At 39.6% G+C, this 17743-nt stretch overlaps 1 protein-coding gene and 1 long non-coding RNA gene across 6 annotated transcripts in view; one reads left to right on the top strand and one right to left on the bottom strand.

The window, feature by feature from the left end:
- Positions 1–591: 591 nt before the first annotated feature.
- On the bottom strand, positions 592–5099 carry LOC120093800 (uncharacterized). 2 transcript variants are annotated; one of them, XR_015625314.1, is made up of 3 exons: positions 5025–5099; positions 4572–4670; positions 592–1517 (listed from the first exon to the last, which is right to left on the bottom strand). It is a non-coding gene; the product is annotated as an uncharacterized LOC120093800 (long non-coding RNA). The 2 variants fall into 2 exon arrangements; XR_015625313.1 differs by having other exon boundaries at positions 1447–1517; positions 4652–4670.
- An 872-nt stretch (positions 5100–5971) lies between these two features.
- The window catches only part of Syt1 (synaptotagmin 1), a 547682-nt gene continuing 535910 nt past the window's right edge, over positions 5972–17743 (top strand). For 3 of the 4 annotated variants that reach the window (XM_087555884.1, XM_087555882.1, XM_087555883.1), the window contains exon 1: positions 5972–6330. The gene's annotated coding sequence lies outside the window, so the exon portion shown is untranslated. 4 annotated transcript variants of the gene reach the window in all.

The raw sequence follows: 17743 nt of genomic DNA, 5'->3' as shown, positions 1-17743 counted from the left end.
GTTGATGGCTGACTGAAAACAAACTCAATGGTGCCTTTGAAGGTTCCTTGTTTCAAAATGTAATGTCAGAGCTATTTCTTTCTCTTTCTTCCTTCCTTTCTTTCTTTCCATCTTTCTTTCTTTCTTTCTTTCTTTCCTTCCTTCCTTCCTTCCTTTAAAATTTAATTTATATCTATTTCCTCTCTTTGTATGCTACAGGTCTTTTGCCTATATATTTTGACTTCCAGTTTCGTGTTCCTATGGGATGGCTGAGTATTTAGACCAGCTTCTCTCTGCTTTATATTTGTTTCTAGTGCCTTTTCATGGGATCTTTCCCTTATGTTTGTTTTGTCTTATACCCATTTGCTTTTGTTTTAAGCTACTGTGTTATATTTAATTATTTTCCCTTAGAAGCCTCACAGAGACTGAGGTGGCATGTACAGGCTATGCATGGGTCTGGACCAGGACCTCTTGATGTATACAATATGGCTTCCACTTTAGTGTTTTTATTGTGTTCCCAAGTATGTGCATAAGTGAGTCTCAGATTCTTGTGTCTTCTCTTGGACTCTTTTCCTCCTGTTCGTTTGTGTCATCCAACTCTGAGGTGTTAGATTTTTGTTTTATCTTATTATATTTTATTATTATCCCTTAAAAGCCTGTTGGTTTTCTAGTGAGACACTGAAAGGGGGTGGATCCACATGGAAGGGAAGGTAAGAGGGAGCTGGGAGGGGCAGAGGGAAAGGAAACCACAATCAAGATACATTATGTGGGAAAATAAATCAGTTAGCGATAAAAGGAAAAAAGAAAAAGTTCATGCCAGGTCAAATGATTGAGAGAGGGAGGAGAGGAGGAGGGAAAGGGAAAGGGAGACAGAGACAGAGACAGAGACAGAGACAGAGACAAGACAAAAAAATCAAAATGGATTGCTATGGTAGTCTTTAAAAGCATTTCCCAGGGAAAATAGTGTTTGACAATTATCTTGCCATTATAATAGGATGTTTCAAACTAAATTTCAACAACAAATTTAAAACTAAGAGAAAACAAAGATAAAGCTTATCTCTCCATAAATCCAGTTAAAATTTATCTCCTGGAGGAGAACAACCAATGAACAACAAAGGTGGCATAGGAGGCTGTTTATATGTCATTATACCCAAGATTTCTTTTCTTTTCTTCTTTTCTCTTCTCTTCTCTTTTCTTTCTTTCTTTCCTTCTTTCTTTGGTGTGTTCATTATTTCCATCTTTATTATTTATATGTATGTGTGCGCCTGCTAAGCTGTATGCGTGCCATGCACATGGAAGCCAAAAGAGGGTGTCAAATCCCCTGAAACTAAAGTGATAGGCAGTCGTGAGCTGCCTGACTTTGGTGTTTGGACCAGGACCTGGATCCGCTCCAGCTTTCAGTCTTCAGCAGTGCAATCCATCTCTTCAGTCCCCAAATAGAAAGTTCTTATACTTTTTCAAATTTAGGTAAAGAGTCTTCCACAATATTGACTTAAGTAGAGGAAACGATAGCAGAAAAAATCTGCTCTCTCAGAAACCTGGGGTGGGGGCAAGAAAAGAACATAGAAGCAACAATAAGAGCAATATAATAGTAAGATAATTATAATTGTTAGTAGCCCTTCTTACCTTGTGAGAGGGTGAGAATTAGTACCTTCTGGGAACTGTTTTTCTTAATCTTTGCAAAATCCCTAAAAGTATGTGTTATGTACACACATTATGTACACATGAGAAATAAGCAACCCAAGACTTGGAGAGGTTTGTTTTGCACATCTTTCAAGGTCACACAGCCAATTAGTTGTAAGGCTGGGATTCTACTAAATTCAGAAATAGGCCAGAAAACAAATGCCTAGTCAATTCCCTGTCTTAAAAAGAAAAACCAAAGGAAAGCGGGAGCTGTATCTTAAGAAGCAAAGGCCAAAAAGGAAGGAAAAGGAAATATATACTGGAAGAGTTTGTTACTTTTAATTATTTCACAGCTCTGAGTAATGCTATTTTTACCAAGTTACTGTCTTAACAATTAAGCATGTAATGTCTAAAGCTATATGAGAGTCCTGTTGAACTAGAAATGTATGTCCTACCCACCGAATATATGCATATTCCACCAAAATGGTAACTTTATTTATATTTCTCTCATGTAAGTATTTCCTATGGTCCACAGAAATCCTTGACTGGGTTCGTGCCTAATGAATTTCTAGTTCCTAAATTCCCTAATTCCCTCTCTTCCCATAAGACGCACCTCTCTACCCTGTGCATCAATCCAGTTCGGTTTCTATTCTGATCTTGTAAGCTAAAATATATGGCAAAAAAAAATCATTAAAACAGGAAACGGAAAAGTTCAATGATAAAGGAAGAGGAAACTTTGACACAGATATGGGTTGTGTAAAACATTTTTTAATTAATGAAAGTAGGATTTTGTTTATGCACAGAAGCAAAACATTCAAAGTAGGTCTCAGTTCTGAAAAAGCAAGTAATTAAGGAAAGTATCAAGATCATATACTCAGGAAAGGAGTTGTGTTGATGGTAAAAGACATAGGAATCCTGAATAGAAAAGCCCCTGTCAGCAGACTGATGAATGTGGTAAGAATGAGCCAACTCTGTTTTTGAATTGAACTTTCTTTTTAACAAACAATGGTGTAATGCGGTAAGATGAGGATCCATACACTTTCTGTGATAGAAATATGTCTCGGAACTAAGAAGATGCTCAGTGAAGTACTTAGCCAGTGTAAGGAGCTGAGTTCAAGCCTCAGCTCCCATGGAAAAGCCAAGTGTGAGAGTGCATGCACTTGTAATCTTAGCGCTGGGAAAGGAGAGGCAGAAGCTCTGTGAGGCTCAATGGCCAGCCAGTAGAACTTAATTGGTGAGTTAGAATGCTTAGCCCATGGCAAGTGGCACTATGAGGAGGTGTGGCCTTGTCGGAAAAGGTATGGCCCTGTTAGAAGACGTGTGTTACTGTATAGGCAGGCTTGAGGGCTCCTAGTAGTCAAGCTCTGCCCAGTGTGAAAAGTCAGTCTCCTGCTGGTTGACTTCAGATCAAGATGTAGAGTTCTCTGGCTACACAGGCACCATGTCTGTCTGCATGCTGCCATGCTTCCACTGTGATGACAATGGACTGAACCTTTGAAACTGTAGCCCAGCCCCAATTAAATATTTTCCTTTGTGAGAGCTGCCTTGACCATGATGTTTCTTCACAGCAATGAAAGTCCAAATAAGACAGAAGTCAAAGAGACTCTGTCTCAAAGAAGGTGGAGGGCATTCACAGAAACTGTAAGTTTTCCTGGTATATGCATATGTTCTTTCACAGACAGACACAAAACATACACACACACACACACACACACACACACACAGAGAGAGAGAGAGAGACAGACACACACACACACACAGAGACAGACACACATACATACACAGAGAGAGAGAGATAGACACTCACTCACACACATACATACACACAGAGACAGAAAGACAGACAGACAGACAGACACACACACACACACACACACACACACACACACACACACACACACACACTTATACACTTATGAAGACATGATGTTGATGTTGTACCAACCAAATAGGACCAGGAAAGGTCTTCAATGAATTCTCAGAGTTGACAACTATGCAAATATAAAAGAGAATCAAAAATTTTGGTCCTCAAAAAAATCCAAAAAAAAACCAAAAGTAACAACCTAATTTGTATCTAGTTAGTATATAAATAATCTTCTTAATATTGATAAGTAAAATGCTATTAATTCTAAAACAGTACAGTGAAATATGCCCAAAGCTCATTTCTTATTATAGGCAGACGTCCCCTTCAAGAAGCCCTTGGGGTGGGATTGGGAGGTTCTGACATATCCATGCCCCCTAGAATGGTTTCCACCAAAGGACACTGTGGGTAGATTTGAGGTAGACAGAAAAAGAAATTGACTAAAATGATGATAGACCTAGGGTCTAGAACAGAAAATCAAAAATTCTATATTCTTATTCCGTTCATTTATATGCTCTTCTTTCTTTTCTCTACATATTGCTGTTGGTAACTAGGGAAAGCATGTAGTTTTTAACAACAACAAAAAATAACCTTAAAAGAGGATCACGTATATTTTAAAATAAAAATTTCCATTAGGTGGATATGATAATGTTCCTCTCATGCACATATCTTCATTGGAAAATACAAACAGATACTCAATTTTTCTACCTCTTCTTACACTGACCCCATCCATTCCTCCTCCTCTTCAGATCCCTCCTCTCCTTGGCCAAACATTTCAAATCAACTTACAAAGTTTGTTATCTCCTTTTTTACCTAAGAAACTATTTTCAGGGGCTATTTTGGAAAACAGAAGGTGGGTGTTAACATAAAGTTACACGTTGAAGATATAGTATTTTCTTAGTTTACCTCTCATTCTAAATTCTTGATAATGTAAACAGTCCAAAACACAAGGGTTCGTGTCTTAGAAGGATCCATTTATATGAAGGTGATCCTCTTTTGCCATATATTCAGAAAAGGTTCTTAACCTTAAACATTATATAAATAGAAGAGATTTAATTACAAACCTGAAGAAATGTGTTACCGTTAATTGAATTCTCGCTACAGTTACCTTTGCACACCAGTGTTAATAAAACTCCAGTTCAAAGTGGATGAGTTTGGGGAATTGAGATCGCTATTTATTTCCCGTACCTGAGATGCCACGATCATCCTGTCAGGAAAATAAAGAGCCCAATTAGGGGAGTGCTCATTTGTGGCTATTGATCAACTTTACACAAACTGCTAAGATTGCTAAGCAAAACAAGAGGTTCAGAGGGCACTAAGCAAGGTCAAGCGAGTGGGAAAGGAAAATCTCTTTTGGTGCCATGAAAGCATTTCACCTGTGGGGTAAAGGGCTCCTGCCCTTGGGAGCTGGGGCTCCACCCCAGGGCCAACCAGCCTGCCCTCCCCGCCAAGCCTCTCAACCTCCCTGTTTGGCTTCTCTCGGTATTACCAAGCTATAAATTGCCCAGGAGCTTAGAGACAATCAGGTCACCGCCGCTCTCACAGGGGAAAAGCTTCTTACTTGCGAGCAGAAGGGTTCAGCTAGGAAGAGGAGGAGGGAGAAAGCCCTTTAGTCCCCAGCGTGCTGGCAAAGGCTGGAGAGAGATGGGGGCGGGGGCGAGCACAAGCCCAAGAAGGTGGGAAAAGCGTATCTAACAAGGTCGCACTTGACCCAAGTCTCCAAACTTATTGGTCGCTGCATGGAAACTCCCTGGGCGCTCCACTGCCTAGCAGCTGCAGCTGGGTGGAGCCTCGCTCCTGGGCCCCACCTATGGGATGAACCTTGCGTTCAGCTCCGGTCCACCACACCCTTCCTGGGCGGTCTCCAGGCATGTAGCTGTCCTGACATTATCGGAGCCTGGCTTCCCACTCGAGTTCAGACGGAATGATGTGACTGGTCTCCCAAAGCAAGAAGGACCACCTCTATCTCAGTCGCTCCTGCTTCCCCAACTCCGCCGTGTCAAATGGCCAGAGACAAACTTCTGCCTCTTTCCTGTCCCAGCTCCCACCTTTTCAATCTAGAACTCACACAGATCGCAACTCCTAGGGTGTTGTGGAGGCCTGGGCATGCTCAGTATCAAGGCAGGTTTTGATTGAAAGTTAAAAAAAAAAAAAGCTTGCTTCTTATCCAGTGCTTATGGCTTACTGAACAGGTTGAGGGCATCCCCTAGTCTACCCACTAGGCTTAGAAAATGTCTTTTAGTGTTTTTCCTTGGGATCCTGTCTCTTCTTAGTTCATCCCACCCACGCCACGCTCCTAAACCCCTCTCCTCAGGTCCCTGTCCGCTGTGGGGATGGAGAGACACTAACAGTACTGGGCTGGGCTCCGTTGCCTGAGAGGATCCACCTATTATTAGTGCTCTCTGATTGGCTCTTCTGAGCAGCGTACCTTGGTTGGAACCAATCAACAGCCTGGGCTGGGAGATGATGGGCGGCCGCCTCCTCACTGGAGGGATTCCTGGAGAAGCTGCAGTGTGGGGATGCTCTGACCGAGTTCAGCCCCCAGTGTCTTTCCTCCACCTCCTCCTGCAGCGGCAGCATCGGCAGTTGGCAGTGGGCAACTTGAGGCTGTAACCAGGGCAAGCCCCCAGGGTCCTGCTCACCCGACAGGGGGCTCAGCTCCCCAAAGGGGTGTGTGCAGGGCGGGGGCGGCCAGCTGGGACCAGCTGGTGGCCCTAGAAAACCTCACCCACACCCACACACCCCTTTTGTGTTGCAGGCTGCCCCTCTGAGAGCGGAGGCAGCGAGAGTACTCGCGTGCCTCGCACCGGTCCGCGGTGAGAGCTGCGGGGACCAAGACTCGCACCACCTCCCGGTCCTCGCTCCAGGTAAGGCAGCCCCACCGGCAGCGCGGCCACCTCGGTGGTACCTTGGTACCTCTGAGCTTGAATCTATCGAAAAGACCTAGGTACACTTGATTTGTGGCGGTGGGAGACCTAGGTAGGGATCCCCCGGTAAGCCTATTGTGAGAGATGCGAGAACACAAGTGCATCTCCGGGAAAAGCACTTTGCACAGGGCTGGTGATTCAGAGCCAGGAGTTGATGTTGGGCATCCCCCATCTTCTTGCTTCTTCCATTCTCTCCTCTGTGCTCCACCATCAGCCCCCTTCTCTCCTCCCCTTCCTCCCATTCTAAGCCAGCACAGCCCCCACCCCACCCCCCACTCCCTGGGTTGGGGGAGGATCGTCTTTCTTACAGGGAAGAAGGGCAGCGAAGAAGAGAAAAAGATTTCTTTCTGTTGGAGGGCAGGATAGATTGCAACCCCGTGTGAAAATATGAGTCCAGGAAAGGATGAAGCCACACAGGGAATTAAACTGAATTGAGAGTAGACAAGGAGAGCAGCTCCTGCTCTCAGAAAGGAAGTGTCAAGTTTGACTCCATCTCCTTCTAGCAAGAGGCTACAAATGGAACAAAAATAACCCAACACTCCAACCCACTTTCAACTGCTTAATTGCAGCTACTCTCCTGTGCCTGCTATCAGACTCTTCTTGTTTGCATCTGTCCTATGGGGCTGACAGTTTGGGAGAGCACATCACTGTCACTGTCTGAACTTTGAGGGCTTCTTGAGTTTGTAAAATTAAAACTGGATCATCACCCTCCCAAGATTTGTCCAGATAGCCTCTACAGTGGCAGGGTAAAAACATGGGAAGTTTCAAAACCTTTGCAAGTGACACCAGAATTACCAGGAGACTTGGATTTTACTTTGATCTTGCTAATCTGGTTTAGCTTTTGTGGACATGTTGATGTCCACTTCCCTAACCTTAACCCTTTGGTGAAACACTGGAAGTTTAACTTTTGTGGTAACGCTGCCTTTGTGTATGAGATTCCATTTTTACCTTTTTTTTTTTAAGGCTGCATTCGCATGTCACTGTCTAGCTACTAAATTCATCTCTTGACACACTCTTTTGATATGAAAATATTGAGTAGATATAAAAATGATGTTTCTGCAGTTTTCCTGTTCCCTTCAGAGGGTAGATGTAGGCTCAGTTGACAGAATCCTCTTGGACTAGAAGAAAGTTTAGGAGGTAATGGGGAAGATGGTCTCAAATTTAAAAGATCTTAAGGGGAAAACATTTCTCTTCTCACATCTTGTTAAAAGAAAGCTATTGAAAACAACAACAACAACAACAACAACTTCCATAACTGTCAGACAGGTCAAGCACATCTTACTTGCTAGACAGAGTCTCGATGATAGCTTCTGCAATCTCTAATTCCATCATCTCTGATCTAAGCTTTGTTTTCCTGTTATTCCTCAGAGACTGATAAGCGATTACCAACAGCTGGGGGGGGGGTTGTGAGGGGAAATATCCAGTTATATGTAACAGGGAGGCACTGCAAGTGGGTTCTGCAAGAGCAGATCGAAGGCAGCAGATGCTCGTTCCAAGATAAATCTTTCTGATTTACCAGGAGAAATGCCAAGTCGTAGTTTTTATTTTTTTTTCCTAAATGCCCATTTGAGATAAGAAGGGGAAATCTTCCCTTCTTAATTCTATCCCAACTCCCACACCAGCCTGGGCACCCCAGGTAGTCCTTTCAGTCGCATACCTTTAACTCGTAAGTTTCTACACAAACTTAGGAAAGAGCTGACTTCATGTGGCATCGATGAAATTGGCCTGTGTATTGGTGAATATTCATATTGTACATTATTTTCAAATCCGTTTTCTATTCCAGATGATCATCTCACCTACCTTAGCAGACTTCACGTACATATGCATGTGCACACACACACACACATACACACACATACACACACACACACACTCCACACCACACTCAATACACCATACGTACACACTCATGTCGCTCACGCATAGGCACACGGGAAAATTGTCTAAAGCTCAGCAACTAAATGACTTCTTGAAAATGCGCTGTCTCTGCTGAGATCTATGACTTTTCAAAGGGAACACTTTTCTGGGTACAAGGACGAAAGGATAACCACTTAATTACTTCATGTGTGTGTACAGCTGAGTTTACAAGTTTAGGCATGAAAAGACGTAAAGAAGTAGCTTTCTGTGGGAACAAAATAAGATTCTGTTTGCTTGTTTTTGCACTGTACTGGGGAAATGTGAAAGTGCGGGCTTGGTTTGTGACATTTATTTGCATGACTCTGTGTAAAATATTAATTCTATCAACAGCATGCACAGAGCTGTTTATGAATGTGAAGTTTTATATTTTCCGTATACTTCTGAAAACTGAGCCTCTGTGTACTGCAAGTCATACCTAATCGTAAGATGTATCAAACGGGTTCAAGACTTTAAATGAATTTAAATGATACAGAAAATTCATGGTCAGAATTTTATACACCCCTATTTTTTTTTACCCTTTAAGATGATGGTGTAGTAAGTCTTAGTAATGCTTTAGAGTGGTAATGATAATTATAATTTAAGATATCTTTATCAGAACTGAAGACTGCCACTCTAGAAGGGAAATCCTAGTACTGATATACCACATGATAGTTTCAATATTACTTTCTAACCTGATGTCTACATAGAAGGTGTTAGCGATTCTAGCTGGTTAAATTATCAGGTGGTTCTAATCAGTTTTTTTTTTAAGGAGAAGATGTGCTATTTACTTTTTCAGATATGCATATTAGACTTGATGCTAGCAAAAAATAAAACTAGGAAATGTTAGTTTGTCTTAATTATGCTTGCAAAATGAGCTGCGAGGTTAATAAATAAAATGAGGAATGCTTTGGAAATCTGAAGGTTAATTTGAACTTCCTGTAAGTCTGAGAACACACTGAAATAATATCAATTTATCTCTTTTGATGACAGTATATTAAATCGATTCAGAGTATATCCCCAAAACAGATTCTTATAGTCATCTTATGGGAAAGGACTTAGATTTAAGGAGGTAATTTATATAAATCTCAAAGAATCTTCTGATTCTTATGCTTTCCAGTTTATGCAACACCTGGGCAGAGTTATTATTAATTCTAATTTGTAACATGGTATTTATCTTCCTAATGGTACTTATTACGTAGTTTAAGGTGGGGTTTAAAAAGCACAATAAGACAATTTGATTACATAATAGAGAATTTTATCTAATATTATGGGTAGCCTAGACGAAACATGGGCTTTATACCAAATTATAATGTAGTTATAGGTCTTAACAAACATTTTACAAAAATGTAATGCCCTTTGCATTAAACACCTGATCCACTTGTGTTTTAAATATTTTGATGATTGATTAGTCATTAATGTGTCTGCATTGATGATTTATTGGATACAAGATGACTTCTAGCCAATTTTATTTTCACTAAAATTAGCCAAATCTATTTACGCAGGGATAAAACACATGAGTATAAATACATAGATTTTGATTTAATTATATATATATATAATTTTCAGTATATACACATATTCTAAAATTATGTAATACTTCTTTAAATGGTGAGATTGTAAGTTATAATTATAACAGTTAGACAGTAAGTTATAGTATATTGAAAACTGGGGGTACTCACTTTTCTAGTACAAGTCAAAGGAAGGTAACAACATGTTAGGAATATGTTAATGAAACTTTGGGGAGAAAACCTAGGATACCTTAAGACAAGATAAACGTGCACCAACAGCATCCCTTTTCCTGGCATGCATTTCCCAAGACTGGGGAAGAGGTGATGGAGTGACTTCTCAGTATAAGAAGGTGTTCCTCTCCATACACTCAGCAGAAGTTGAAGTCATAATATTGCTAGTTTTGGATATGATTGATGACAGTCTGTTTCAGATGTTTCGGTGACCGTTTGCTTCTATGTAACGTGCTCATTCATTTTGTAGTTTTATGGCATGATTAGCGTTGCTTTTTTTTGAGTGGGGAGGGAAAAAGAACAGTATCTTCACATCTGAATTCTTCAAGGGATGACTGATGTTTTTCATTTTGTTACGTAAACTTTATCCAAAGCCTTTTCCTTTAACACGTGCGCTCTCCTCAAAAGAATTGTAATATGTCCAAATAAAAGGGAACTGCTATTCTCCTTTAGTTTCACAGAGAGGTCTTGAAAGACTACTTTCATTGGCTGTAAAGTAAGCAATAATAGCCCAGTACATTAATAGCACGGTACTCAAATGAATCCATTATCGGTGGGAACATAAACTTCTTTAAAGTTAGGGTATCGATATCCAGAAAAGTTTCATTCTTTTCTATCTATATAAATGGAACATTGATTTTTTTCTGTTGCAAAGAATAAAAATAAAACAAAAAATCTTTTAAAATTAGGGCTGTCCACCATTATAAGATGACTTTGTTGTCTGAAAACGTGTTTTAGACTGCGTTCATAGGTGCCCTGGAACCCATGCAGCCTGACGCATGTTGGGTGTACACACCTTAAAGTGTATGAGAAAATAAATTGCTGTGTTGTAGAAATAATAACAATGAAAGTGTTGTTCATGCACTATAAAATATAATTTTCAAAACCTGTAGCAAAGGAATCTTTTAAAGTGACAGCCAGTTTTCATTCATTTGAAAACAACACTTAAGACAGTTCTGAAAGACTATAAAAACCAATTTAGAGTAACAAGCACATTTTTGGATGCCGTTATGAGTTTCTGGCTGCCCCTCTGTGAAACTCAAAGCTCATATGGAGCCATAATCTCTGTGTCTTTTGTACTTACTTTTACCTCAAGTTTGAATGGTGTAGATCAGCTCCAATTCTCTTTGACTTTGTTTTCATTCTCTAAATTGACAGGTGGGGTTTAGAAAATTGTCAGCTCAGTGGTTATGGTATGAAGAGTAAAGGAAGAATGCTGATTATTTCTGTAAGTGCCGTAACACTAAGAGCACGGTTGTTGTACTGATCGTGGGCATAGGGAGGCACTATGTCAAAAGAGGTCTCCAGAAAATTATGGTGCATGCGAAGATAAAAATTATCATCTAGTTTTCAACCCTTTATGGTAAACAAGGGATGGAGAATTTCCACATGCAGTGAGAATGCCCTTTAAACCAGTCTCAGAATAAGGTAAGATTATTTGTTAAGATGTAATTCAATAACTTTCTTAGCAGCCCTGTCAGACAACATTCCTTACCATGTACTAGGTTACAAGCATTGCTACTGATGCAAATGATACGCACAAAACACTTAGCTAAGAGCCTCTGTCAGGAGTTAATTCTGGATTGAAATATCTGATAAATACCATCCAGTATGGCACAGAAATGGGCGCTCACTGTCTTTGTGAACCTATGGCTCTTGTTTGTGAAATAGAGCTTAATGGATGATTCTCACATGTCTAGCATTTGTTTAATTCTTTTTGCCAAAGGGAGAAACTGGTTGTATATTGTTCTCTGTGAGAACTAAATATTTTATTTTCCCTCTTAAACAATTCAGCTACTTAATTAAGGATAAAAATGTGCACACACACACTCGAAGACAAATATCATTGAAGATTTTTTAAATGTCAAACATACTTTCCCTGAATTGCTTAAGTGATAGCCACCGTCTTTGTGTTTTTTCTTCACTCTCCCTGACAGTGGCCATGATTTCAGTTTCATGGTAACAGAGACAGGATCAGACTACCCCCACTTCAATCCCCTAGTGAATTACCCAGGTGCCCCTGCAGACTACAGCATCCTGTTTTGCCTGAATTTCATTTCTTCCTTCTTACCTGTGATCCACGCCTACCCTAGATAGGAAGCAGGTAATTGCATTTACTAATTGCTACTCGGAGATTCCTCCATCAACAAGAAGACAACAGCACATGGAAAGACTCTGCACACACACAGCTGTGCAAGACTCTTATTAACCCTTGGGTGTGCGGTGCAGTCGCTTACATAAAATGTTAAGGCCATTTTTAAAACAACCTCTCCTTCAGGAATTTCTTTCAATTCCTCACAGGTTATATAAGCCAAAGTCAAGGCCATTAAACCAGGAGTTGCTAGAGCATTTTGTTTTACTTAACACCCGAGGCTAATATTCAAGTACTTATCGGAACAAGAGTTCCAAGTTAGGCATGGAGGTGGACCCCCGAAACCTCAGTAATTGGAAGATTGAGGCAAGTGGATCAGAAGACCTAGGCAATTCTTAGCTAAACAGGCTAGCTTCAGCTACACGAAATCATCCCTCAACCCCCACCCCCATCCCCAAAAGAATTCCATCCAAATCATACTTTCTCAAAACCAAATGTGCCTGTGATTAAGACCTTTAAATAGTAAAACAGTCCACCCTTTTGGCTACAGATACTTGATAACACCCTTCTGCATTTCTAGGGTTTGTGTTGAAGTAACATGTACAGGGAGGCTGTTTTAAAGATGCAGCCTTAGAAAATATTAAAAAAAAAAAAAGCAGCTCTGGCTGGGCATGCAACTTACTTCACAGGCAACGCGCGAGCAAGGAGGCAGCCCAACAGGGCATAACAACTGAAATGAGCATTAGGAATCGTTACTCTTCAGCAACTGAGTGTCATTTTTTTCAAGTCCTGGCCTCCAACGTCTATACAGTGAAATTGGTGCTAGGGGCTTATTTACTACTACGATGCACAGGAACTACCTAGTGGCTTATCTTTGGGGAAAAGGGGGGGAAACATATCCAGGAGTGCTATTTAAACAAATGGTTAATGGCCTTTGATTCAAGAACAAGGAGCAGAGCAAGGGATTCAGGCCCTAGACTTTTTCGGTTCTGCGTTAGCAACATTGTTAAGAAGCGAAGTTGACACAGTTTCTCAGTAGAAAGGCTAGGTAGCAAAGCACTGAAATTCGTTTCTGACATAGTGTTTCTGCCAGATCCTGGCTTACCAGGCTGGCTTCCTGCCTAATCCCTAGCATTTTCATCAGATTTGAGGAACGAATAAAGCCAGCCATTGGGCATTAGAACATATTTCTAGAACATTTTGGACCTCTTCTATAAATAGAGTCCCATCACCATGCTACTTTAACAAATATTTAGAATATAAGGCCACAGATTTTAGAATAAAAGTATATACATGTAAACAGACCACTGTCTGCATAAAAACATGTGGGTTTCAACTCTGTCCACAGGAGTTGATTGAGCCACACGTGCCAAGCAATGTAGGGATCTGTTTTAAATGTTTTGCTTAAATTATAATGTTAAAATGTAAAAGTCCCATTCAGAGCCTGCCCCACATGTGGCCCATACATATACAGCCACCAAACTAGATAAGATGGATGAAGCAAAAAAGTGCAGGCCAACAGGAACCGGATGTAGATCTCTCCTGAGAGACACAGCCAGAATACAGCAAATACATAGGTGAATGCCAGCAACAAACCACTGAACTGAGAACGGGACCCCCTTTGAAGGAATCTTAGAAAGGACTGAAAGAGCTTGAAGGGTCTCGAGACCCGATATGAACAACAACGCCAAGCAACCAGAGCTTCCAGGGACTAAGCCACTACCTAAAGACTATACATGGACTGACCCTGGGCTCCAACCTCATAGGTAGCAATGAATAGCCTAGTAAGAGCACCAGTGGAAGGGGAAGCCCTTGGTCTTACCAAGACTGAACCCCCAGTGAATGTGATTGTTGGGGGGAGGGTGGTAATGGGGGGAGGGTGGGGAGGGGAAGCCCATATAGAAGAGAGGGGGAGGGGTTAGGGGGATGTTGGCCCAGAAACTGGGAAGGGGAATAACAATCGAAATGTAAATAAGAAATACTCAAGTTAATAAAGATAAAAAAAATTTAAAAGTCAAGCAGATCCCCTCAAGATGTGTCTAAGACTAGCAATCAAACTGTGACATTTTAAAAGACAGCCAGCACACCCCTAAACCCAAACTATACCACATTTTTTTAAAAGTTTTGCATTGTTTTTATAGATGTCATCTTATCTTATAATGATTTTCCCCTGTAGGAAGTCATGGCTACTTTCCGAGCAACTCCTAGATAACACAAAATAAATATTGATGGTAGCAGAGAGCTTGACTTCTCCAGGAACAAGGAGAGAGATGAGTCCTGCCATGTCTTTGGGATTCTGTCATCAAGGACACATTGAACACATAGGAACCATTTTATTTCTCTTGACTTCAGACATTTATACCTGTACTTATACATTGAAGCATTTTACTGTTTACTGCATGAGTAGGAAATATTATTTCAGCTCTCTGGCAATACTCCAGGAATCCTCTGCTATTTCTTTCTTCCTATAAGACCAGCTCCTCTCACAACCGTTTTCTTCCTGCACTCTCCTTTCGTTTCACTCCTCCTTTTCTTCCCCTCTCCTCACCTTTTCTTTCTTTATGATATCTTCATACATATGTCCCTATAGATGGTGTGCCAGAAGGCTACTAGTCATAACTCTATTCTCACCATTACCAGCTTTATTCAGTTTTTTCAACAACGAAGACATGTAGCATGTAAACTATATACATTAGCATCATAAAACATTTATATGTAAGTACATGAGCATGCTCTTAACATGTTTACATAATTGACATGCTTAATGGAATGTGCCAAGACTGGAGTAATTTTGATAATTTTTATATTTAGGCCTCTCTTATGCATAAATTCTAGACCCAAACTTACTGCACAGAAAATGAACAATTGTACTTTAAAACAAAAAGTGCTAACCTAGCATGGAGTGCTCTGCACACTACCCTTGGCAATGCATTCTTCTTACCTTGATTGAAACATAATTCTGTATTGGGTAAATATTTGTGTTACATTATTTGATCATTATAGTAGATTTTTCCATTTTACAGATGCAATAAAGAAGACTCGGGTGCTTTTGGTGACTTCAATTATATACTTAGCATGTTCTTATATGTTTTGTTTATTGATTTATATTGCCTTAGTACTTAATAATGAAAATCATGTTTCATAATCATCCCCATATGAGGGACTAAGTTCACTCTTGTTGATCACAAACAAACAAAACAAGTAATTATTAAATAGAGTGTTTCTTATTGGAAGGATAAGGAAGGTTTAATATTCTGCTATCTCTGCTATGCTAATTTTTGAGGGGATTAGTTTTATGTTTTAAAATTAAACAAGCACACTTGATTTTTTAAAAAAAAGAATTTAAAAAACTATGCCATAATTCAGTTTTCTTTTAGTTACCACTGTATTATGATGATGTCAGATTAGGATGATGTCAGATAGAAATTATCATTGAAGTTGGCTTACGGAAATAATGGAAAATTGTTTGAAGCATAGACTAGAACTTTGTAGGGACTCTTGGGGAAGAAAACCTCATCACCTTCTTATTTTGCCATACATATCATAAACTTTCCCAAATGATTTGTATTCTGAATTCTATTTAAATGTCATTGATATTATTAATAATATATCCATATCTTCTAATAAAAGAATTATGGAAAAGATCATTTAAGTAACTTAGTCAGTGTCATAGAATATACTATGATATAGGTAAATTTTGGCCAATACTTATCTATAAGCTTCACACTATGCTTGAACATATAGATGGCAGATGAAGAAGACTAGAGGGTGTCCCATAGTGGATAACAATGGAGATAGAAAACCTAAAGGCTAAGCTTTCTCCCCCAAAGTTTGCATCAGTTAGAACATCATATTACTGTGATATAAGCATGAATCATGAGGCTCGTTCACTTGAAATGACAGGATCCAAGAGGACATATTATTTCTAAATATTGATTCAGAAATACAAATATAACAATGTCACTACTTGTTTGGCACTGGTTGGTATATAATGTATCAAACCACAGTATTATTTCTTTTTTAAAAAAAATTTATTTATTATATACACTATAGCTGTCTTCAGACACACCAGAAGAGGGCATCAGACCTCATTACAGATGGCTGTGAGCCACCATGTAGTTGCTGGGATTTGAACTCAGGACCTCTAGGAAGAGCAGTCAGTGCTCTTAACCACTGAGCCATCTCTCCAGCCCGTATTATTTCTTCAGTATGTATAGGGATGTGCCTAACATGTGCCAAGCATGGTTTGGATGCGGACAAAAAAGGCATAAGCATAATAGGTAAGTATTCTAATGTTATGGAGTTTACATGATAGGAGAAAAGACAGAAAGTTAGTGACAGCAACGAAATAAAACCATACTGGCTTCAAGTAGTAGTGATCACCAGGAAATCACAATTGAACTAATAAATCAAGCAACTATAGGTTGGGAATATTGAGAAAATAAAAATAGAGAAGTCGCGACATAAAATAATGAGGAACCAGCCCTGTGACTGTCAGGCAAAGGCATTGCTGTCAAAGGAAAAACCAGTGAGCAGAACCAGGTCTCTATACTTAACCACCCAGGGCTGCTTCATTGACTTTTACTCTGCCCTAACATTCTGATTAAGAGCATTCTGCAGTCACCAAGAAATTTCCAGTGTTATAATCATATATGATCTCACCATGTCCTAAGTATATGGGGTTTGTTTCTGAAGAATATATCCCTTGTTTCTCTGTATGCTATAGTGGGATCAGGGTTTTAAATATTGAGCATAAAGTGAATGGAAACTATTTCTGTATACTCCATACATACTGAATCCATACTTTATGGATAAATATTTTTAATCTTAATTATCGTATGTTAGAATATGCCCCTTATCTGCTTTCTATACATCTTTTGGTGATCTTAGTAAACTTTTTTCTTTTCAATTTCTGAGAGAATTAAGTACATGCCTTCACCCCAATTTTATTATTTTTATGGACTTGAAGGAACACAGTGGGTCTTTATCGCAGTAATGACTTTTTTCAATGTAATTTCCTTTTGGGTATATTTTTTGTTATAACCTACAAAACTCTAATTTAGATTTTGAGACACAAGTAAATAAATACCAAGGACATAATGAAACAAATCATTTTGTGTCGATTATCATTTAGACAACAGAGGTCTTGAAGTATTAACAGGAAATTATTTTGCCTTTATCTTGTTTCATATCCTGGTTTCAAGAAGATAATAACCCAAGCCTGCCTAGGTCACTCTGAGATAGTAAAACAGGTGCTTATAGATGCTCATTGTCCTGTGTGAAACCGCATTGCCATTTAATCTGCCGCAGCAGTTATTAAGAGATAATTAAAGCGTCAATCTTAAGTGACCCACTTTTTCCTTCCCCGAGATTCTCTATAAGCTTAATAATAGCACCATATTTTTAAAATGGAGTCATGTTTGCTGCGGCACTCTGGTCTGCAAGTGACAGGTTAATATGTGTTCCCTATCAGTGGAGTTAAACAGCGTTGTGTTCTGTTGTCTGTTATGCACCGTGTGTTCTGACTTTGAGTTTTAGTTCATGTGAAACTAAAGTGAGTTTTACAGGGTTTTAAAAGATCCTCCTCACTTTGATTCTTTATTCCCAAGAGGACAATAAGAAGGAA

The sequence above is a fragment of the Rattus norvegicus genome, chromosome 7 (genome assembly GCF_021556685.1).
Source record: "Rattus norvegicus strain SHRSP/BbbUtx chromosome 7, alternate assembly SHRSP_T2T, whole genome shotgun sequence".
NCBI classification, from domain to species: domain Eukaryota; kingdom Metazoa; phylum Chordata; class Mammalia; order Rodentia; family Muridae; genus Rattus; species Rattus norvegicus.
This window is presented reverse-complemented; position numbering and strand designations above follow the sequence as displayed.